Source organism: Pinus tabuliformis, chromosome 8, assembly GCF_031772625.1.
Source record: "Pinus tabuliformis cultivar Carrire ecotype Pingquan chromosome 8, CPIR1, whole genome shotgun sequence".
Classification (NCBI taxonomy): Eukaryota; Viridiplantae; Streptophyta; class Pinopsida; order Pinales; family Pinaceae; genus Pinus; species Pinus tabuliformis.
This window is the reverse complement of record NC_142294.1, coordinates 462,011,430-462,037,565: the sequence shown is the minus strand read 5'-3', so window position 1 is coordinate 462,037,565 and position 26,136 is coordinate 462,011,430. Positions and strand designations below refer to the sequence as shown.

Sequence of the window (26,136 nt, the reverse complement as noted above, 5' to 3'; positions counted from 1 at the left end):
TAAATTTGGGTTAAGTTATATAAATACATTGTTACATAATTCTCAATTTTAAATTAACTATATGTGAAATGGAGCATCAGGATGGTCGATTAGCATTTTCTGAAATTCAAAACTGTTCGAAAAGAAAAACTAGAAAACTGTGGCATCTTACCCTGGTCAGGTCAAGGCTACAGAAATTCAGAATAGAGCTCGGGAAAGTTTAGTGGGCACAATTAATCCACTATAGGCCATAGATAATTTTCAATTATATATTCAACCTATTTTTCCCACATAAAATATAAAATTGAAATTGAAGTCGCAGTAAGAGGAAGAACACGTTGGTCGACAGGGTTACTCAAGAACCACCATGTTTGTCATGACCTCTTTAACTTTAACAAAACTAAATAGAACATTGTTTGAGGCTGAGCGAGTCTCTCGTCTGTTCTGTGAGTTCCCCACAGGCACCATATAATATACATCATCTACTGATTTTATTACAGTCCTTATTTTGGCCTCCACGAGAGACGAGCATATTTTTTTTTTGTACATGCGGTCTCAGCCAGTGCGGTGAGTGCGGATAGTAAGTAATTGGGGTTGGTATGCTCCTTATCTTCTGTAATCAATTCATCGTATTCAGTTTGTGCTGGTTAGCTTGGAATTGTTCAAGTAACATGAGAGTGGCATGGTCGAGGTCTCTTACTAATTGTAAACCCGAAGGAAATGTTTTGAGAGCAGAGGATGAAGGACTAGTTTTACTGCGCTGTAGTATTTGCATGGTGCCGCCAGATTTGCCATCTGTAGCAGCCTGGAACGAAGCGACTGGGCGTGGTTCCGGGATACTCCCACGCAAACGCTTCAAGTACAGTCGGTATTTGTGTGAACATCAATTTATTTAATGAGTTGACAAACTAGAAGATGCTTTCTGTAAATGTTAGATTTTATGAAGCTGTATTTTGAAATTGTGAAGCTGAGTATTATGAAGTAGAAATTAGAAACTTAGGATGCATACCTGCAAATAGCTTGCAAGGTTCTCTCGTGTAAGTCCTTCGATGTTCATGATCGCTAGAATTTTCTTCGGACCTGCACCTGTATCACAAGAAACTGAAATATCATTTTTGAATTCTGCATGCCTGTGACAGATCTATGCTACAGCTGTATGACAAGAACCTGAAATATCATTTTTGGATTCTATACGCCTGTGACAGACATATGTGCCATCAGAATTAACGAGAATAATCAATTCTCGTTAATTGTTTAAATGACATTGAGAATTTTTAATAATTTACTAGCATTTAAGCTACTGGGTGAAGTAGCTTGGTCAAAGGAGTGCGATTGGGAAAGGCAGAAATAATCACTTAATGGCAAAATAATTTACACAATTCATAATGAACCTAAGTAAACTAAATCCAAGAAGCTTAATTCCGTCAAGCTTTACAGTTAATATATGGGTAGAGGTTAAGCTTAGATATTTGACATTTAATGTCAATATTCTTCTGTAGGCGTTAATATTTAATATTTATGTATTAATTAATTAAGAAACTAAAACATTAAAAGTAATAAATAAAAAGTTAAACGTAATATAAAGTTTAAATGTCGATTATAAAGTTAAAATTAATTTGTTATATTTTGATTTTCTTATTAGTGAATAAGCTTTGTTACAATATTTTTGGTTAATATCATGGCTTATCAATACCACATGTCCAAAAACTACAATGTTTTTTACAATCAAAATATTTTATAATAATATGGCACCATTCTTAATATTCACCTCCACTTTATCTATCGATACCACATACCCAAAAACCATAATTTTTTTTACAATCGAAATATTTTATAACAATATGACACCATTCTTAACCTTCACCTCCACTTTACCATGGATATTATTAACATGTAATTTAATTTTATAACATTTTTTTAATTAAAACTAAAAAGAAAAAAAATAAACTACTTTTGAAATATATCTAAACTCTTTATGCTCACAACTTCTATAAAGATTCTCATAGAAATTAAATCAAGGTTTTAATAAAATTAAAAATGAGAATACATTTAAATACAAAAATATGAAAATTATATGATATAAATAATATTATTAAGAGCCAACATAGATCCATGTTAACTAAGGATCCAAGTAAGGGGAGCAAGCAAAGATCAAGCAAATTGACTAATAAAAGAAAGACAGTGCATGATTGTTTTAAATTTTTCATTATTATATTTTCTTTTACATGATTGATCTAAAATATAGGTTTAATATTTTACAACCAATTGAGTTCTTTAATTTAAAAATTTTCTTAAACACAATATCATGGAATCAAATTTAAGAATGAGAAGGGGGCTAGAGGGGGAGAGAGAGTGACAAAGATGGAGGGAAGAGAGAGAGAGGGTGATGTGGGAGAGAGAGGAGGGGAGAGAGAGAATGATAGAGGGGGAGAAAGAGGAGGAATGACAAGGGAGACACAGGGATATAGTGATGGAGTGAGAAGAGGGAAGAGAGGGAAGAGGAGAGGAGAGAGATAGGGAGACACATAGATGGAGGGGAGAAAGAGAGAAGGAGAGAAGGAGGGAGATAGTGACAGAGGGAAGAGAGAGAGAAGGAGGGAGATAGTGACAAAGGGAAGAAAGAGAGAGTTATGGGGGTTAGAGATAGAGGGAGGTGGGAGAGAATGACATAGAGAGGAAGGAAGAGAGAGAGGATTTGAGAGAGAGGGAGGGAAGAAGAAAGACATACACGAAGAAAGGTGGAGAGAGTGAGGGAGTGAAAAGGGAGGGATGGAGAGAGTGAGGGAGAGAGGAGTGCACGAGGGAAGAGAAAGGGAGTGACAAGGGAGAGATGGAGAGAGAGTGAGGGACAACTGAGAGGGGAGGGAAGACAGAGGAGAGAGAGGGAGAGAAAGGCAACAGAGAGAGAGATATGGGGAGAGAGTGTTCATGTTCGGGGGTGAGATAGAGAGAGGGAATAATAATTAGAGAGAGATATGGGAAGAGAGTGTGCATGTTCGGGGTGAGATAGAGAGAGAGAATAAGAAAGAGACATATACAAATATACATATTATATAGTATTATATAACTAGCCTAGATTCATCTTAACCCTAAATCTATCAACTATCAAGAGGGATCAAATCTCTAAGGTGCAAACCTTTCCTCAAGTTTTGCACTCAAAAAAGAGATTTGCACCTCAAGAGATTTGATCCCTCTCAGTGTTTGATAGATCCACAATTAAGATGGATTTAAGCTGATTTTGTAGAAATTTTCCATAGCTGGTTACCTTCTTCCTTTTCTCCTAAAATCCCAAGACCTAATAAAGGAAAGTGTTGAATTTTGATTGTGGATTTTAATATCCTTAAAATATTCATTTTAATAATGGACTTTCATCCTCTACATTTTCTTTAGGTTGACATAGCTCAACTTCATTTGGTTGTTTCTTTTGACTTACTTGATTTCTTAAATATTCAAAAATAAGTACTGAAAATAATTTTTGAAAATTTGACTTAACATTTAACTTAGCACTTGTAAATTTGACTTTGTTCTTTAATTTTTGTTTTTCAAATTTTTTAGAATATTTTAGAAGCTACAATCAAAATAAAATAAAATGATAGATGTCATTTGAATTAGTTCTCGAAAGATACCATTTGACATAATTTATGTTTATCAAATTTTCAAAATCTACAATCAAAATAAAATAAAATGATAGATAAATACCAAAAACAAAATAGCTCGCGCAACCACATTAATAAATGTGGTTGATATAAGCAGATGATAATATTTTCCACCTTTTATAAACCAATGGATATATGGAAAGGATGGATTTATTCATCATGGTTGAAAAATATTGATGAATTTGATCATGATAGATGAGGTTAACCAAAATTGAATATGGTTGAATGACTTAGAGCATAAAACAATTAATACAACAATATACTCATGTTACTCCAAATTTAACAATGTTAACCAATACCATTTGACTTGGCTCTAATTTATCAAAATTAAAAAAATAAAAATAAATAATAAATAAAAATCTACCATTAAAATAACATAAAATTACAGATAAAGACCAGAAGCAAAATAATAAAGCACAGAAATCAAAATAACGCATTGCCACAATCTAAAAACTCAAAGCCTAATCTAGTAATTTTCCCTGTCCCGTTGCAATCTTCCTTCCCTTGTTAGGAATCGGAGAACCCCGTAAAGCAAAGACAGCGAGCACGAAATTTTCGCGTGTCCTGGTGCAATCTTCCCTCCCCTATTAGGAATACGAGGACCCAATAAGGCCGGTTGCAATCTTCCTTCCCCTGCTAGGAATCCGAGAACCCAATGAGGGAAAGACATCTAAGTCAATTTAAAATAAGGAATAGGGAAACCTAAATCCTGGGAAAAATTCTTACATATATATGGATGGATGGTTTACATGTATAATTCTGACTGCTCTTAACATTCTGGCTGAACTTCATTCTTTGGGCCCTGAAATTAGAGTTTGCTGCAGACCCTTTGCTACGAACGGTTAGGATTTAAACTTATAAATTTGGATGGCCAAGATGTGAAGCTTGACAACCGGTGTTACAACTTGCGTTCGTAGGTACTTATTACAGGGTGGATAATTAGAAGAAAAAAAAATGGTACAAATTTCACTCTGTTATTTTAACATTAATTATCTTGGATTTGCAAAGGTCATCAATTGGCCTGAAATAGTACCAATAGCGTAGATTATTATCATTGAGAAATAAAATATAAACTATGTCCACTAATAAGATGGGAAAAATATATATATATATATATATATATATATATTATAGTAATAAAGAAGATTAAATTTAAACTATTGCTGAAGTATAAAAAAATTTATCAAAATTAAAATTATATAAAGTCAATGAAAAAATTAATTAGCTGCGACGCGTATAATAAGATCAGAATAAAAATGAAACAAATCAGATTAAAAAATAAATTAGAAATTTGTCCAAACAACTAGTATTATCTCTTAAATATTAAAATTACTTTAGGCTATTGAAAGAAATATAACATTGGAAATACATGCCCAATTTTATAAATTACAAAGAAGCACGAAACTTCCAATTTCTCGAACAAAAAAAAGGAAAAAACGAAAGAGAACTTATAACTTATAACATATGGGAAGTTAACGGTATTTTTACATATATCACTGAAGTAGAGATAAATTATAAGAAAATTAGAGAAAGAAAATTATTATTATTATTTACATATATCACCGAAGTAAAAAAATTATTATTATTATTATTATTATTTTTTGATGTATTTTGAGTATTGGTGATCATTTTTATTTTATTCAAGGGGATTTTTTTTAGGTTTACTATGGAACTTGATCCAAAAGTGACAAAGGAATTTAATCTATAAATTTTTAACAGAAAAAACAGTGTTTTACGTAGAAGGTGTCAAGGGAATTGAACTTAGTAAAATTGAACCTATTATTTTTCAATAGCTAAATTAATCTCTTAATAGCAAAAGTAGTGCTTTAACGATGAAAACTAGACCAATACAAATTATGCAGATTCAACTATAAAACCTGATCCAACAAATATCAATAACTCAAAAAATTAAACTTGATATTTATTATTACATTGAAATAAAAATAATTAAATTTTTATTAAAAAATAAAACAAACAAAACAAAAAATACATGTTAATGTAATTATTAATTTTTTTTTTAAATAAACTCTTTACTATGAAAATTGTGTACATTTGAGGTTAACGGTATCTTTACATGGACTTATCACTTAACCAACTTAAACCAAGAGATTAATTAAATGAACTTTAATACACATACACAGTGTGAAAAAACAAATGTATTTAAGTTAATTTTTATTCGATATTTATTATTATATTTAAATATTTGAAAAAATATATATATATATTTTTATATCGTAAATTTTTAATAAAAAGATATTAAATAAAAAATATTACAATTTTAAAATCTAAAAAATTGACAAATACAATATTAAGATAATAGAGATAAACTAATACGATAGAAATAAACTAAAAAATGTAATAAAAATCTCGAAACTCCTATCATAGAAATGAATTCTTGTGTGATAAAAATCTCAAAACTCTTAGGCATAGAAATGAATTCATAAACAAAATAGAGATATTTTCAAAATAAAGAATAAGTATAATTTATTTTGAATTAGAGTAATAAAGGGATTCTCAAAATTGAAACTAATTATAATTTATTACATTTTGAAACTAATTATAATTTATTAATGGTAATAGAAATTAACTTTTAAATGCAATAAAAGATTTAAAAAAATTAAAATATTTACGATCTATGTTTAAGAGTAAAAAATAGAATTGGTAAATTACTTATATTATCTAATTGTGTTGAGAGGTGTATTTTATAGTTATAGTTTATTTTGTATATGTTTCTAGAAGTTTTTTCTTGAGATATTTTTCTAATTATCGAGAATCAAATAGGAATTTGTTGGAATCACAAGTTTGAGTTGTAAAATATCCGCAATCTAAGTGTTTTTGGGTTTTTTAGGATGTTATATCTATAGATGCAGTGAAAAACTAATTTTAAACAATAAAAATCAAGATTTTAGCCCAAAATAAAATCACAAATTTCCTACTGAAAGCTCCAAAATGTATAGAGTTTACATAACACTCATTCTATACGCTACTACTAGGGAGATATGTGAAAAAAAACATTATATATATATATATATATATATATATATATATATATATATATATATATTCATGGGTTGCTTATATTACAACCCACTATGAAGAAGATGTGATAAGAATACTTTACTTTCTTTTCTTTATCATGTCTAATATATCAAGCGGGGAATTGAACTAGTGACTTCACATAAATGAATGCCTTAACAAAGCACTGATCACTATCTATCCAAGACCGCATAATATTTTACTTTTTTTTTTTATTATTACAGGGTCAGCTTATATTACAACCCACTATGAAGAAGATGTGATAAGAATACTTTACTTTCTTTTCTTTATCATGTCTAATATATCAAGTGGGGCATTGAACTAGTGACTTCACATTTGAACTAGTGACTTCACATAAATGAGTGCCTTAACAGAGCACTATCTATCCAAGACTGCATAATATTTTACTTTTTTTTTTTATATTACAGGGTCAATTCTGATTGCTACCTCTCGTACACGAGGTCGATTTTCACACCTACCTCTATAACCACTGTTGATCGTTACCTCTATAACCACTGGGAGTTGCTCCCACCCCTCTATACAGCTCCAGGGTAAGCCCGGGGGATTTGAACTCGTGACCTTACGGAGCCCGCCTTTCAAAGGAACTTCACCCCATTGTGATTACCAACTCACATACCCCCATGGGGCTTAAGAATATTTTAATTTCACTCTAGAATACATAAATTATATAATTTTAATCAACCTTAGAAAATTGAAGTAATTGGAAAACACAAAATACAAAAACAATCACAATTTATATTATATCTTATAAATATTTCAACATAAGACTATGTAAATAAACTATTTGAATATCCATATTAACTAATTTATATCAATATGAACTTCATATATATGAAGGGAGATATGTTGGCCATAGTGAAGTAGTTCAATGTCTCATAATAAGATGCAATTAGAAGTAAACAATTCAATTACTTGTTAATAAGACAGAAACGTGTAATTCATTCAATTCTTAATTTAAAATTGATATACAACATTTAAAAACCAATAATAATATTTGTTTTTGGGTGTGTTTTATAAATAAAATAATTATATATCTACATATTATATAAATCAATTGAAAAAATAAATATTATCGTAAAAATTTTAAAAACATTTTAAGTAGTCATATTACAATTTGACCTATTTTCGAGTATATTTTTGAATCTTTTTTATTTGAAATTTAATAAATATTTGTGAAAGCTACAACTACAAAATCCATGTAATTAAGGGGATTTTCAAAACATTGTATTCATTTATACATTCAAAAATACAATTCTAACAATGAAAAATTATCAAGCATGGATCTACACTGGTGTTATAAATACATTGTTATTTACATTGTTATAATGTTTAAAATACTTACATGTAGAATAAAACATGAGGAAGTGACACGGTCGAGGGAGGGGGTGGGGGGGCGTTTCTCTTTAATGGCGATGGAATAATAGTGGATAAGTATGCATGGGGACTTGGCATCAAGACCAAAAGTCAAGCAGAAGTTTACAGCTTGTATATGGGACTCCTTCTAGCCAATAAGAGGGAAGTTAAAAACATCACTATCCTTGGTGTCTCCTATCTGATTATTATATATCTAATAAATTCTTCCCTTTCCTAACACAATCACATAAACTATACTCTATTTCGTGTTCAAAGCATTCTTCCTTCCTTTAAAAGCTCACAAGCCTAGCACATCCTCTGAAACCTCAAATTTTTAGAGGCAAATATGATGGAAAAAAAAATGTCAATTATCTGAAGGAAATCTGGAAATAAATGGTGTCTCTAGCCTTTTCCCTATACCCTAAACCTTCCGCATGATTAGCCCCCCCATTTTCCCCCAACAGTCACTCCCTTATCCTTGGTGCATATGGAATATTTTAGTCACCCTGTCATTCCTTGTCACTCCCAAAACGTTTGTAGGATGATTTCTTATTGGCCTTCTCCACTCATTGATGTGATGACAAACCTCCACATTCTCCTGTCATGTGGCCTCCATTATCCCCTCCACCCGATTCTATTTGATTCAAGACTACAATTAAGCATGAGAATCTTCACGTCGGTTTCAAGGTTCAAGGTTCATTGCAGGTATGCAAAGTTGGTTTGCATGCGAGCCCTCTCTTTCTCTCCATGCTACATGTACTCCTCATGGCCTAGACTAGACAACCCAACTGCTCGAGCTCCCGTCTATAAATAATGGTCGCCCTCTGTACACCCAGGGAAATGATGATGTCATATTGGGAAACTGATCGCTCAGGGTTGCATCTGCAGGGCCACTATTATAAATAGCAGATGAGTTATCTGTCCCCTCTCATTCTATTTGTGAATTTCATTTTGGGTTGGATTGGGGTTTATTTGCGTAATGAGAGGAACTTTGGAGCCTCTCTAGGGTGCGTGACTGTGATATTTCTCTGGGACTGGGTTTGCGTCCTCCCTTTTCATCAGTGATCCATCTTTCCCTGGTAAGCTCAATGGAGGTTAACTTAGGAAGATCCATATCGGTGCACCACCTCTCGATCTTGTCCCGTGATTCAGCGAAATTTTGATAAGATGACTTCATTCATGGGGAAGAAGACACCCTTGCACTGGATGGGTGATAGAGAAGGAGGCATCATGCCAAGAAATGGGTCGCCAGCAGAGTTTTCTATCATACTCGACTCCAACTTTGTGCATGCAGTGTGCACATGAGCTTGCATAAATCAAAGTGGAGATCTCATACATAAAGGACTTGTTGTATATTTAGAGGGCTGTGACCTATGAAAATTCAGTGACTATTGATGCCAAAGTTAAGTAGTTTGCTAAGATTGAGGATGAGGTTGAAGCATTGTGCCCCATGATCGATGACTTTCAACTCCAGATGTCAAAGTCAGGATCTCCTGCGAAGGAAGAAAGAAACCCTTGTGAAGTTCAAAATTCGGGCATTGATTTAAATAGCCCTACCAATCCTAATTCTTAGCTCCAACTTGCAATGTTTGGTTTTCTTATGTAATCATATTCTCTCAATTTTGTCGAATATATACTAATAAGACAAATAAGAGTATTGCACTAGTTTTATCTTTTGGTAGTGATCATGAACATTTGGGCTCCGCTAATCACCCTGGAAATGGCCAAACTGAAGCCCAGGGCAAATTCAAATGTAACTCACCGTGTATTTTGTTATGACTGGGCACAAAATTAATATAACGAGTACTCATTCTTGTTAAAAGAAAAATCAAGGAAGAGATAAAATATCATAGAAAATTATAGAATTAGTAGATTATTTAATTTATTTATGTTAATTATATGTGGAATATAAATCATGACAGGGATAAAATTATAAATGATAATTTTTTTAAAATTATTTAATTCTTAAAGAAATATCATTTTAATGTAAATTATGTAATTATATTATAATAGACTTTTAAGTTTAAATTAAGTATATGTGGAATATAAATTGTGATAGTAATAAAAATAATAAAATTTTAAGATACTAGGATATTATTTAAATTAGTAAAATTGTATAAATTAAATAAATGGTAAATACTTATAGATATCAAATTATAGTGGACATCAAAATTAAAATTGTATTTATAATAAAAATTACATAAATTTATAATAAACTTTAAAACCGTTGGATCAAGCGAGCGCATTCAACGGCGAGGATTGAACGTGCATGTTGGTGGGACTGATACAACGGTTATGTTTCGAGATGTTTGCATGACCTCATGGGAATCACCTGTAAATGGTGGATTTCTAGCAGTAAAAGTGATCGCTAGTTATGCCAAAAATGGACCTGATAAGATTATAAATTATGGTTATAGGGTGTATGAGGTCCGATGTGCTCGTTCAAAGGTGAGCTTGTTGGCCACCCGATATGTTTTTCATCCGCTAGATCTTTAGCTTAGGGTCCAACGGTCAGTTTTGGACGGTTGGTTTGTTTTGGTGCGTTGCGTCCCTAGGTTCATTTTGTCCTCTTGTGATTGCTGATTGTACACTATTTCTCTTTTTAATGGAATAAGAAGGATCCGCTCTTGCCTCAACAAAAAAAAAAAAAAAACTTATTTAATAATACATTTTAAATTGTCAAAATTTAAAAAGAATATTATAAAAGTAACTAGATTATAATTTTATTTTAAATTATTATTATTATTATTATGATTATAAAGTAACTAGATTATAATTTTATTTTAAATTATTATTATTATTATTATTATTATTATGATTATTATAAAACAATGAAAAGATATAACAAATGAATAGTAATCAACCAAGTCATGTAATAAGAAAATGTTCAATATCATAAATAAAATTTGAATGAAAATTAGATCCTATATCTCTCAATAATTTTTATTTTTTTTAGATAAAGCATTAAATCACTACTATTCACCTAGTAAATATTAGTAATTAAATTGAAATTCTAGAAGCCCTACTCCAAAATAAGCATGCCAAATTAAAATTCTAAAAGCGCTACTCCAAAATAAGCATGCATATCTACATAATCAAGTTGATATACATGTATATTTTGAAATAGGGTTTGCAAAATTCTAATTTAATTATCAATAATTATTAGGGGAATGGTAGGAATTAAATATCTATGGAATATTCTAGAATATTCATAAATCAAAGACACATTTATCTCAAAAATTAGTTATGTGATTTCTCTTCTTTTAATTAAATTAATGAAAAAAATGTTACTTTCATATAAAATGAATAATGATTTTTAAACATGTGGTATTCATAAACCATAATATTAACCCAAAATATTATAACAAATCTTATTTACAAGTTTTAAAAAAAATTATATGTTTTTATTTCTTTAATATATATATTTAAGTCATATATCACTTATTTTTATAATTAATAATAATAATAATAAATCAGTTAAGAGAACCCTGTTATTTATTTTTATAATTAATAATAATAATAATAATAACAAATTAGTTAAGAGAACAATCTAATTTTTATTTGGAGGCAACCATGGTTTTATGTTTTTCTAATTGCATCCGCCTATGTGTCTAAAGTATTAGAACATCAGTTGCTTCATATTACTTGATCAATAAGAGAACTATTCAAAACCCTCTGGAGGAATGACTCATTCGAGCATCCATAGTTCATCCGAGAAAAAACGGGTTTTATTGGCGTCAATTTTTTCCCAGAACTTCGTCTTGATTCGCCTTTCCACCAGATGTCGTGGTCACTGCATCATGATACTGACGACTCCCATGTTATGGCATTCGCGTCGGGAGGACCATGGATTTTGTGCATGCCAACAGCTATGCCATGAGAGAAAGATGGATGTTTGCAATGCGTTTGATGAATTTCCTGAATGATGATGTGTTTGACAAAATGCAGAAGTAGGACATGGTTTGTTGGACTGTAATGACTGCTATTTATGCTGAGAATGGGAAGGAAGATCAAGCCCCATAGGGCAAGTCATCTTCCCAAACTTTGGATAAGCTGGTAATTGTGGATATTTATTTACTAAAATTCCCAATATTTGTGAAGCCTCTTTCTCGAAGGTCTCTCTACATTATGGAAAATACAGTTGATTCAGTTTTCGTGCTTGCGGCCAGACTTCAAAAGATGACAGGAATCCTTGTGGGTTCTATGAGGCTCATTCACGAGGGAAGGCAACTTATAATGGAACATGTACTCAGATATTATGCCATTGAGAAGAATGACTATCCCTCTCGTTGCATGACTAAAAGGAAGTGCCAAGGGCAGTGAGGCACCTTCGGCTTCCAAGCCCATGTCTTTCAAGGACCCCTCAAGCGAGGACCTAGCTCTTCGACACATAAAGATCTTTCGGGACTAAAAGGAAGTGCCAAGGGCAGTGAGGCACCTTCGGCTTCCAAGCCCATGTCTTTCAAGGACCCCTCAAGCGAGGACCTAGCTCTTCGACACATAAAGATCTTTCGGGAAAAGCATTGTGGTGAGCTAGTGTATGGACATCCCAACACTTAAGTGGAAAAATACTATTACCAACTTAAGGGTAACAAAATATGAATAACGGTTGATCATTTTCCATTTTAAAGGATTTTCGCTTTAGATATTAACTCTCCAAGATTGGGTTCACCAAAAATGGTCCCAAAATATAGATCTACTATTTTGCTCGAAAGGATTTTTGTGGTGATCTTTAAATATCTAGAAGATCAGTAGAGGGTTTTTGATGAGGGACTCTGGTTTTGGGGTCGATATGGTCTTTTTAGACGGACTCTAGTTTTGGGGCCGACATGGTCTTTTTATGTAACCATAATTCCCATATTTCAACCCTGTCACCATGAAGTCTTTGACTACTCCAGTTTGGGTAAACTCACTAACTTACCCTTCTAGTTGATCCAACCAGATATCCTAGAAGATATTGGAGATTTAATAGACAGATTCATTAAAACAAACAAGGAAAGACTTTCAAAAGATATTATCTCATTCCTCAGCATATGAGTGGAAGTGGACCTCACTAAATGGTTATTGGACAGAATCTTACTGAAGTGGAGGGATAGGGATAGGGAGTATTCACAACTAAAATACTGCTTTAAGGTATAGAACTTGTCAGCAACTTTGGGCAACTTAAAAAAACATATATTTCTTTAAAGGGGGCTTTTTTCCCAAGGAGTCAAAGAGAACTAGTGGTTGTTTGCCCGATCTAAAAGAAGCAAAATGATCTAAAAACTCTAACAATCAAAAGAGGGACAACTTTGAGCAATAGAAGATATATACATACAAGTATGCTTCTCAAATTCATATGCACCAACTTTGAGCAATAGAAGATATATACATACAAGTATGCTTCTCAGATTCATATGCACCTCCAGTGGCACCACCTCATCCCTCAACAGAAGAGACCCTTCCGGTAAATAATAATGAAAGAGCTTCAACGATAATCATGTTTGCAATAAGTGAGAAAAAGGAACCCACAAGTCTAATCACTCATATCGTGAAAAAGAAATGACAAATATAACGGAAACCTCCAATAAAAATGATGATATTGCTCCACTTTCAACAGATCCTGAAAAATTTGTAAGTTAGATTGATGTATGCAAGAGGAAAAAAAAAGCAGATAAACTAGCATTTGATACCAAGAACTTAGTGAATGTACAATAATGTACTGCCAATATAGATGATGGCTAATTGTTGTAATATACTATTTTAAAGTAATGAAATTTAATTTTTGGTTATAAAATAAAATTATAACCTAATTAATATTATGAAGTGTTTTAATGTTTATAGTAAATTAATATCTATTAAAAATTATCTATTATTTAATTTATATGTTTATATAAATATATTATTATTTTAATTATCTAATAATAATTATGAACCATAGAAATAATAACAATAATAAAATAGGTTGTTAATTATGCCTCCTTAAGACAGGAGTAAATTATATAAATACATTGTTACATAATTCTCAATTTTAAATTTGCGTTGAGTTTTATAAATACATTGTTACATAATTTTCAATTTTAAATTAACTATATGTGAAATGGAGCATCACCATATCCGATAAGCATTTTCTGAAATTCAAAAATGTTCGAAAAGAAAAACTAGAAAACTGTGGCATCTTACTCTGGTCAGGCCAAGGCTACAGAAATTCAGAATAGAGCTCGGGAAAATTTAGTGGGCACAATTAATCCACTCTGGGCCATAGATAATTTTCAATTATATATTCAACCTATTTTTCCCAAATAAAATATAAAATTGAAATTGAAGTCGCAGTAAGAGGCAGAACACGTTGGTCGACAGGGTTACTCATGAACCTCCTTGTTTGCCATGACCTCTTTAACTTTAACAAAACTAAATAGAAAATTGTTTGAGGCTGAGCAAGTCTCTCGTCTGTTCTGTAAGTTCCCCACAGGCACCATCATCTACTGATTTTATTACAATCTTTATTTTGGCATATTTTTGTTTTGTACATAAGCGTTTGTAGCTATGGATACAGAAGCGTTTATAACACTGAGATTAGCGAGTTGTAGTTGTATAAAAGCCATGACAGGTCGCGGTATGTGGAAATGTCCAGTTATTTCTTCTTTTTACCCAACCTGCGAGAGAAAATTATAAGTCGCATGGTCGAGGTCTCTTACTAATCGAAGGAAATGTTTTGAGAGCAGAGGATGTGATTGATAATGGTGAGGATGAAGGACTAGTTTTACTGCGCTGTAGGATTTGCATGGTGCCGCCAGATTTGCCATCTGTAGCAGACTGGAACGAAGCGACTGGGCGTGGTTCCGGGATACTCCCACGCAAACGCTTCAAGTACAGTCGGTAGTTCTGTGAACATCAAGTTCTTTAACGAGTTGACAAACTACAAGATGCTTTCTGTAAATGTTTGATTTTATGAAGTTGAGTATTTTGAAATTGTGAAGCTGAGTCTTATGAAGTAGAAATTAGAAACCTAGGAGGCATACCTGCAAATGGCTTGCAACGTTCTCTCGTGTAAGTCCTTCGATGTTCATGATCGCTAGAATTTTCTTCGGACCTGCATCTGTATCACAAGAAACTGAAATATCATTTTTGAATTCTGCATGCCTGTGATAGACCTATGCTACATCTGTATCACAAGAACCTGAAATATCATTTTTGGATTCTATATGCCTGTGACAGACATATGTGCCATCAGAATTAATGAGAGCTACTGACATTGAGAAATTTGAATAATTTATTAGCGTCTAAGCTACTGGGTGAAATAGCTTGGTCAGGAGTGCTATTGGGAAAAGCAGAAATAATCACTTAATGGAAAAATAATTTACACAATGAACCTAACAAAACTAAATCCAAGAAGGTTAATTTCGTGGGGATTTATATGCGTCACAATCATAGATGGGTAAGATTCAATTAAAACATTTCATAAATTTAATAGGTAAGATTCAATTAAAACATTTAATAAATTTAATATTTAACAAATTTGTTTTAATAAATTTAACAGTTAACCAATTTAATTTAATGTGTATGTTATTATATATAGTTAAGATGGATCTAAATTGGTTTTGTAATAATTTTTTATAACTTATTACAGTGTTCATTTATTTTGAAATCCCAAACTTTAATTTATTTGATTGTTTTTGTTCATTTAATTTCTTAAATATTAAAAAATAAGTACTAAAAATAATTTGTGAAAATTTAACTCATCACTTGTAAATTTGACTTTGCTCTTTAATTTTTGTTTTTCAATTTTTCATAATATTTCAAAAGCTATAAGCAAATTAAAAACTAATGGCAAATGTCGTTTCATGATAGATACTATTTGACTTGTCTCTTGTTTATCACATTTTCGAAATACTTCAAAATTTACAATCATAAAATGATAGGTAAATACCAAAAACAAAATAACCAGGGCAACGACATTAATAATGTCTTAAGTAGATGCTTATCATTTTCCACCTTTTATAAATCAATGGGCATATGGAAATGTAGTTGGCTTATATCAACTACATTTACTAATGTGCTTGGCATATGGAAATGGTGTTACCAATGGGCATATGGAAATGGCATTGACTTATATCAACTACATTTACTAATGTGGTTGGCATATGGAAATTGTGTTGACTTATATCAACTACATTTACTAATGTGGTTATGTTAGTTGACTATCAACTTATAAGAGGTGGATTTGTTGATCATAGTTGAAAAGGGTTGATGAGGTTGACCAAAGTTGAATATGGTTGAGAAAGACTAAATGAGTTAAAACATAATCAGCCATTGATACAACAATATACTCATGTTACATCAATTTAACAATGTTAATCAATACCATTTGACATAACTCTTATTTATCAAAATTTCAAAATATTTTAAAATCTACAATTAAAATAAAATAAAATTACAATAATTACCAAAAACAAAATAACAAGGCACAAAAAACCAAAATAGCCCAAACATTGAACATTGCCTCAATCTAAAAGCTTAAAGCCCAATCTAATAATTTTCCCTATCCCGGTGCAATCTTCCTTCCCTTGTTAGGAATAGAGGACCCAATAAGGCAAAGATATTTAACTCAGTTTAAAATATAAAAGCTCAAAGTTTAATCTTGTAGTATTAGGACTTTTCTAGGGAGCAATATCATACCATTTTCATATTGAGAGATATTTATTGAGGAAAAAATGACACAATATATTGGGCGATATATATGGTGTACGGGGTTTTATATTCGTAATATAAAAAATGGAGTTTAAAGTTAATGAAAAAATATAAAGGGATATAAAAAAAATTAATGAAAATATGTAGTGAAAATAGGCGTTTTTAAATTGAGAAGGTATATTAGGTTCATATTGGTAGAGGGTTAAATAATGTGATTTTTAGAAGTATTTCCCAATACGTAGTCAAATTAAAGGCATTGTTTAATATACCACAAGGTTCATTCAATAATTGTAATAATTTTCAGTGTAATATGGTAATCTTCTTTCCCATTAAAAAAATCTAACCCAATAAAGAAAAAACATCTGATCCCAGAAAAAATCTTATATACGGATGGATTACATGTATAGTTCAGACTGCTAAGTCACTTTAAAATAAGAAATAGGAAAAACTAGATCCCAGAAAAAAATCTTATATACGGATGGGTTACATGTATAACTCAGACTGCTCTTAGCATTTTGGCTCAACTTCATTCTTTGGCCCAGAAATTAGAGTTTACTACAGTCCCTTTGCTACAAGAATTTGCAACAGACACTATGTTACAAGATTTTCTACACCTGAAACGGAGCCTATTTGATAATCCATTTAACAAAAAAAAACACAATCCCGCTGAACAATCTGATAAGTCCGAATTATCTAGTTAATGTCATTATATCTCTGTTTAGTCCCGTTATGCCTCATTATATCTTCTTATACTTTTGTGACACTAAATAGCCCTTATCATAACTTGTTACGCTACTCCCTCGTTATATCTGGTTATGCTTTTGTATTTTGAACACATGGAAAATGAGAAATGAATCCATAAAAGATCAAACCACTTTTCCAGCAACGAGATATTCCCAACAATTTCCAAACTCTGTGTCACCAGACAGCTAAATTAAAAATTAATAAGAACTAACTGCAGCTGCTGAACTCTGAACATACCCTAATTTATTTTTGATGTGTGATAAATGTTGGAATTTTCTGATAAATTCCATAACAGACAGACAAAAATTGCTCTGTTTTTTATACTCTGTTTTTGCACAGAAAAACAGAAAATCGCTTGCTGGAAACGGTGTTTCAGCAACACAGTTTGGTGTTGCAGCAACGCAGAATAACACTCTGTTTTAACACAGAAAAATACTCTGTTTTTAACTCAGAAAACATAAAAATTCGTTCTCTGGAAATGGTGTTGCAGCAACGCAGTTTTTTCTTCAGTTGCTGTAACTTGTGTTGCAGCAACGCTGTTCGTGGTGTTGCAGCAACGTAAATTTTTTACGTCAAGTATTTTTTGAGTTACGGTGTAACAGCAACGGAAAAATTAACTTGTATTCATCAAAATAAACTAACTGTTACAGATTTGTCTTCCTCATACTGAGGGAATTTCACAACTTCTATTACAAAATAGATTTACCAAGGAACGCTTCTGTTCCACACAAATAACATCTACCCTTTCTATCAGCAAACAACCAGAAAGCAAATTACATTCAAATTTCTGCACTGCTGTGCATTTCACTGTTCTGAAATTATTCTTCTTCCTCACGCTGCTGCGTGCTCTCCTCTGCTCTGTGTGATTCTTCAGCTGCTAACGTTAAAACAGAACTGCTGTGTGGTATTTATATGCTAAAACATATCTCATTAAAACAATAAAATATTACAAAATATCTTCTAATGTTTATCTCTGTATTTAATGCAGTAAGGCGGTGATGCTTCTATCAAAAAACAAGTCGGTTGTTTGCAGGGGAATTCAATTGAAACTTTAATGCATATTTATGTGCAAAAATATCGGGCTTGACTTTGATGCACCGATCAGCCTGGAGTATTTACTGCAGATCAGATTCTTGTCCAGTTGTTCATTGTTGCAGTTGGAATTAAATTCCAACACTCCCCCTTAATTTCAACTGCTGCATACCCAGACATTTTCTGAAATGATCAAAACCTTTCTTTGCTAATGGTTTTGTCAAGATGTCAGAAAACTGATCCTCTGTTTTACAGTGCTGCAAAACAATCTCACCATTGTTAACCAATTCACGTATGAAGTGAAATTTGGTGTCTATGTGCTTTGTTCTTTTATGAAAAACAGAGTTTTAAGACAATGCTATTGCTGAGCTATTGTCACAGTAAATGGTTGTGCCCTTTTCTTGTTCATGACACAAATCTTTGAGAACTCTTCTCAGCCATACTGTTTGGCATGCTGCTGCTGTTGCTGCCACATACTCTGCCTCTGCTGTTGACAAAGCCACAACTGGTTGCTTCTTGGAAGCCCATGAGATGGCTCCCGATCCCATATGAAACACATATCCCGATGTGCTTTTCCTATCATCAACACTTCCAGCCCAATCACTGTCAGTGTAACCTGTCAACATGAAACTTTCAGAAAAGGAGTATAAAATACCAAACCCCTTCGTTCCATTCACATACCTTAGAATCCTCTTGGCTGCCTGCCAATGAGTCTCTTTCGGTCTTTCCATAAATCTGGAAATTAAACTCACAGCGTGCATAATGTCTGGCCTAGTTGCAGTCAAGTACATAAGGCTGCCAACTATGCTCTTGTACAATTTTGGATCAAAATATTTGCTGCTGTCTTCTTTGGTTAATTTCAACCCCACTACTGTTGGAGTCACAGCAGCCTTGCTGTTCTGCATGTTAAATCTCTTCAACACAGCTTCTACATATTTATCTTGAGAAATGAAAACACCATTTTCACTTTGGTCTACCTCAATTCCAAGAAAATATCTTAAGAAGCCCAAGTCAGTCATTTCAAATTCACTCTTCATGATTGCTTTAAAATCAGCAATGAGAGAAGCATCATTGCTAGTAAAAATCAGATCATCTACATATAAAACAACAATAATAATCCTACCGTCATTCTGCTTTATGTAGAGTGTGGGTTCACCATCACACTTATCAAACCCATTCTCAATCAGATAAGCATCAATTCTGCTGTACCATGCTCTTGGAGCTTGCTTCAGCCCATAAAGAGCCTTTTTCAATTTACAAACTTTATGCTCTTGGCCTTCAACTTCATAGCCCGGAGGTTGATCAACATAAACCTTTTCTTTTAACACTCCATTCAGGAATGCAGATTTAACATCGATCTGATAAATCTTCCATTTGTGTTGTGCTGCAATAGACAACACTGTTCTCACTGTTTCCATCCTTGCTACTGGTGCAAAGGTTTCATCATAGTCTCTGCCTTGTTGCTGCTTGTAGCCTTTCACAACAAACCTTGCTTTGTGCCTGTCAATCTTACCTTCAGCATTGCTTTTGGTCTTATAGACCGAGTTAACTCCAATGGCATCCTTGCCTTCAGGGAGGTCCACTAACTCCCATGTTTTACTCTTCTCAATTGCACCAATTTCTTCATTCATTGCTTCAATCCATTTATCTTCATTTACAGCATCTTCAAAATGGATTGGGTCATCAATATGACAATACAAAGCGAATAATGAATTCAGACCGGTGTTGTTACTTACCTCTCCTTGTTCATAAATCTCATTCAGATTTCTGAATCTTGGTCTTCTTGGTGTGCTTGGAGTTCCATCCGAACTTGAGGGTATTTCAGATCCCTGTGGTGTTTCAGCATCAGCTGTTTGTGGTGTAACAACATCTGTTCTTCCTTGACTTCTCAAGGCCGTTCGAATTCCAGCTTGTGGTCTGGTTTGTTAAACTTGTTGTGGTGTAGGAGGAGCCACCAAGGAAGGATTATTTGCTGCTGTCCCTTCCTCTTGTTCTTCATGAGACACAATTGTCTTCACATTCACTGTTTTGTCTAAGCTTCCATCCCAAGCTTCATCTTCAATGAACTGCACATCTCTGCTTATTATTAATTTCTTGGTGGATGGATTATAGAGTTTGTATGCTTTTGACTCATCACAATAGCCAATAAAGACACACTTCTCCCCCTTACTATCAAGCTTTTTCCTTAGCTGATCCGGTACATGTGCATATGCAACACAACCGAATACTCTCATGTGAGTGACAATTTGCTTTTGACCACTCCATGCCTCTTCTGGTATTCTGTTCATGACAGCTTTAGTTGGGCATCTATTCAAGATGTAAACTGCGCAAGTAACAGCTTCTGCCCAATACTCATACGGCAAATGTTTTGCCTTCAGCATACTTCTGACCATGTCAAGAATGGTCCTATTCTTTCTTTTAGCAATACCGTTTTGCTGAGGTGTATACCTTGCGGTAAACTACTTTTGTATGCCATTCTCTCTGCAAAAACGCAGAAAGTCTTGGGAGATGTACTCTCCTCCTCTATCTGTTCTGAGCACTTTGATATAATGCCCACACTGTTTTTCAACAAGAGTTTTGAAGTGGCGGAATTTCTCAAACACTTCACTCTTCTGTTTCAGCATATACACCCATGTCTTTCTGGTGTAATCATCAATAAAAGTTAAAACATATCTATTTCCAGCAAATGATGGTATTTGCATCGGTCCACACACATCAGAGTGAACAATTTCCAAGGGTGCTTTTGCCCTTATACTCTTTCCTGCTGGAAAGCTTTCCTTGTGTTGCTTGCCCAAGATGCAGCCTTCACAAAGGCTTTCTGGTTTCTCAATCAACGACAATCCCTTTACCATGCCCTTTCTGTGCAACAGATTCAGGCCTCCGAAATTGAGATGTCCAAATCTCAAATGCCACAACCAATTCACATCCTTCACCTGTTCTTGAAAGACTTCTTGTGTTACAGCAGGAATAGTTCTTCCTTCCTTCAAATCTGCCCTGAGTTTGAGAGGAAACATTCTATTGCTGGTCATCTGCACCTGTGCAATGATCTTCTTACTTGGAGCTATGTCTCTGATAGTACACAAATCATCTTTGAAGAACACGTTGTAACCTTTGTCCATGAGCTGTCCAATGCTCAAAAGATTACATTTCAGACCAGGTACATAGTATACAGCTTGCACAGTCATCTGTTCTCTATTTTTTGCTCGGATATTGACACTGCCCTTACCCTTAACAGATATCTTATTATCAGTCCCTGTTGTTACCTCAGATTTCACATTTTCAACCAGATTGGCAAACATTGCAATATTTCCAGTCATGTGATTACTACAACTTGAGTCTAAGAACCAAAAATCTTCTTGTTTGTCTTGTGCAATGTTACATGTTAACAGCACATTTTTTGGATTCTTATCTTCTTCATTTGCAAAATTAGCATTCTGCCTATTATTCATGTCATTTTGTTTTTTCTTACATTCATTGGCATAGTGCCCAAATTTCTTACAATAATGACATTGGACTTGGGATTTGTCATACCTTTGTCCATGAGCTTGCTGTTTGCTCGAACCTTCAGTTTGGTTCTGATTGCAGCTCCTTCCGCTTGTGCTAGCAGGATAATTTCTACCTCTGTTTTGGCTTCTTCCACGACCTCTGTTATTTACTCTGCCTCGACCTCTTCTTTGGCCAAAAGACATCTGAGTCTTAAATGCTTGCTCAAAAGAGGAATCTGTTCCTCTACTCAGTCTGTGTTCATGAAACAACAGAGAAGCACTCAGCTCATCTACCGTGAACTGTGAGAGATCTTTTGTTTCTTCTATTGCCACCATAATAGATTCAAACCTTGAGGGTAAACATCTCAAGATTTTCTCTACAATCCTTTTATCTTCAAGAATCTCACCATGAGATCTTATCTGGGTTATCAAGCCAATAACCTGAGTGAAGAATGAATCTATTGTATCAGATTCTTTCATGCTGAGATTTTCAAAGTCTCTCCTCAACATCTGCAACTTTGCAGTCTTCACCTTCTCCATGCCTTGGTAGGCAGTTTGGAGAATATCCCATGCCTCTTTGGATTTTGTTGCTGCAGCAATCCGCGGAAAAACACTTTCATGTACTGATTGGAAGAGGAAAAAGAGGGCTTTGGCATCCTTCTTTCTGTCACCCTTCAACTGGTCTCTTTCTGCTGCTGTCAAAGCAGCCAACACTGTTGCATCTGCAGGTTTAGCATAGCCAGTTTCAACCAGCTCCCATATTCCTTAAGAAGCAAACAATGCTTTCATTGTTATGGACCAATAACTATAATTTTTCCCATTAAACTGAGGCAGTTGGGGATTTGTCAAACATGTTCCAGCATCTGTCATCTGAACCTGTATTGGTAAAGAAAAGATACTACTGTATTTTGAAAACAAGGAAAAACTTTCTCTGCTGGAAAAATCTGCTCAACAAACTTCTTACAGCTCCTACAGTGAAAAACAAGCTCTGTTTTTGACTCACTGAGTGCCTAGACTAGCTCTGATACCATGTTGGAATTTTCTGATAAATTCCATAACAGACATACAAAAATTGCTCTGTTTTTTATACTCTGTTTTTGCACAGAAAAACAGAAAATCGCTTGCTGGAAACGGTGTTTCAGCAACACAGTTTGGTGTTGCAGCAACTGAGTTTGGTGTTGTAGCAACGCAGAATAACACTCTGTTTTAACACAGAAAAATACTCTGTTTTTAACTCAGAAAACAGAAAAATTCGTTCTCTGGAAATGGTGTTGCAGCAACGCAGTTTTTTCTTCAGTTGTTGTAAGTTGTGTTGCAGCAACGTTGTTCGTGGTGTTGCAGCGACGTAAATTTTTGACGTCAAGTATTTTTTGAGTTACGGTGTAACAACAACGGAAAAATTAACTTGTATTCATCAAAATAAACTAACTGTTACAGATTTGTCTTCCTCATACTGAGGGAATTTCACAACTTCTATTACAAAATAGATTTACCGAGGAACGCTTCTGTTCCACACAAATAACATCTACCCTTTCTATCAGCAAACAACCAGAAAGCAAATTACATTCAAATTTCTGCACTGCTGTGCATTTCACTATTTTGAAATTATTCTTCTTCCTCACGCTGCGGCGTGCTCTCCTCTGCTCTGTGTGATTCTTCAGCTGCTAACGTTAAAACAGAACTGCCGTGTGGTATTTATATGCTAAAACATATCTGATTAAAACAATAAAATATTACAAAATATCTTCTAATGTTTATCTCTGTATTTAATGCAGTAAGGCGGTGATGTTTCTATCAAAAAACAAGTCAGCTGTCTGCAGGGGAATTCAATTGAAACTTTAATGCATATTTATGTGCAAAAATATCGGGCTCGACTTTGATGCACCGATCCGCCTGGAGTATTTACTACAGATCAAATTCTTGTCCAGCTGTTTATTGTTGCAATTGGAATTAAATTCCAACAATAAATAAAAAAGATAGGCATGTGGGACTTACTGTCTACTCCGGTTTGATTGACTGCTTTCACAAACATCCCATGGAGTTGATCAGTCCAATGCACGCGGCCTGTCTTGAGGCTCTTAATGTCTTGCACCACTTAACAGCCGCCGAGTTTTCGCTTCTTGGAAGCTGTCGACACACCCCACACTCTGCCGTGGTCTGACAAATCTCCGTGGCTTTTCTCGAGCTGATGACGATGATTTTGCTGTCCATGGCTGCGAACGACGTGCTGCCATATGGTCTGAATCTCTTCCATTCTGATGGGTTTTAGCAGGTGATTGCAGGCGCCGCCTCTTATGCTTTTCATTACAACATCTGTTTCACTATTCGCAAACATCACTGCACACCCATTCCAAAAATTTAGGGTACTGAACTGCGGCGCTAATAGTGCTTGGAGAACTAAAAATGGCTAAATGGTATTTATTCATTTAGACTTAATCACTTTACTTACTTATCACGGGCACCCCAAATCCAATACCGACGGTCTCTAGTAATTTGAAGCCATCTGCGCTAGGCAGGTAGACGTCGCTCATCACAATATCAAATCTGTCTCTGTTCTCCATTACAAAAGAAATTGCTTCGGAAACGCTTGTGCATGCTGTCACTAATACCAACCACAACTCAACAAGCAAACACATGTCAGTACGTCTTTCCATGCATTATCCGCTCATGATAATTCCTCTCTCTCTTTTTATAATAAGTCTTCAATGTATGATATGCTCACGTTAATTCTTCTCTAACTATTGTAATTCTTCTTTCTCTAACTATTTATTTAGAAGTATTCGAATTTTTAACTCTATATAGATTCAGTATCCGGAAAATCTTTGATTCAGAATTCGGAAAATCTTTGATTTCGAGTTTTTTGTTTGAGTTTTCATTTTCTTAAAAATTCATTTAAATGCGCTTTTAATGAAAAATATTAGAGCCACTTCAATCAGAAAGATTATATATTTTAAAATTATAAATTTAATGACCACATTTCTAACAAAATTCATTACAAAATATGCCCAAAGTAAGCGCTTTATACTCAGACGAGAATAGACTATAGATTTATTTGTGTCCATTGTTAGCGTTAGTGAGTTTCAATTTTCGTGCTTTTATCAATTGAAAATTTAAATGATGGTGGGGAATTACATCGTTTGTACGGTTGGAATGGGAGAAATTTGCATAGTTTGAAAGGCAAAAAGAGATAAAATACAAATTTAATACACATTAGTTGAAGCTTTTCTATTGATCACATCACATAATTATGATTACAATATAACATTATAATAAAACTGATGATTACCATAAAATTAGTGAAAAATATTTAATTTTTTTTAGAATAACTTGTTAAAATAATTTGGCATACAACCACACACTAAATTATAGAATAACTTGTTAAAATAATTTGGCATACAACCACACACTAAATTAAACTATAGACTAAATTAAACTATTACTTAACACACAACCACACAATAAATTAGAACACGACTTAAGTTTTAGAGAACTCTTCATGCCCGGGCATAATTATCTTATTTTAAGCGGTGTCGAAATAGTTGTAGAATTAGCCTGATAAGGTTGGTCCAGATGCAAAATTACTTTAGATCGCAGTCATTGTAGATCCTAAATCTTTGGCGACAGTACACGGATCATGACGAAAGTGATGTGCAGTCCAGGGTTTATTATTCGCCATGGCAAAGAAGGTTGAGGATGCAAAATCAATGCAACACATGGCGAATACACTCACCGTTGTAATCACATTGCAGGAGCAGTCTCTCCAAGATAGCGAGGCAAACAGTGTCGTCGTCCACCACCAGAACACGGAGTCCTTCTGGAAACAATTTCTCCCGCCTTCTTTGATTTTCTGCCATGGGAGCAGCAGAGAGAGCGACGTCTCCTACAACAGAACACGTCAGGCGTTGCCTCTGCCTGTTCAACGTGATGCTCTCTGCCACTAATGGACGCATAGCTCAGATGAAATCCATCTTTAGCTCCCCCACAACCACAGCTTGCTGTGGCTATAGAGTTAGCTTTAATAGCAAAGCCGACCCATCTGAGTATTGGGTCAAACTATCCCTACTGCTATGCAGACAAACGTCACACAAACGTCTGCAGATATTACGTAAACCAACTTTTTCTCCACCTCCCGTCAGGTTCGATTCCCGTCCTAATTTCTC

At 33.8% G+C, this 26,136-nt stretch overlaps 1 pseudogene; it reads right to left on the bottom strand.

Annotated features, from left to right (window-relative positions):
• Positions 1-598: 598 nt before the first annotated feature.
• Positions 599-25,926, bottom strand: LOC149236041 (two-component response regulator ORR21-like; annotated as a pseudogene).
• Positions 25,927-26,136: the final 210 nt, after the last annotated feature.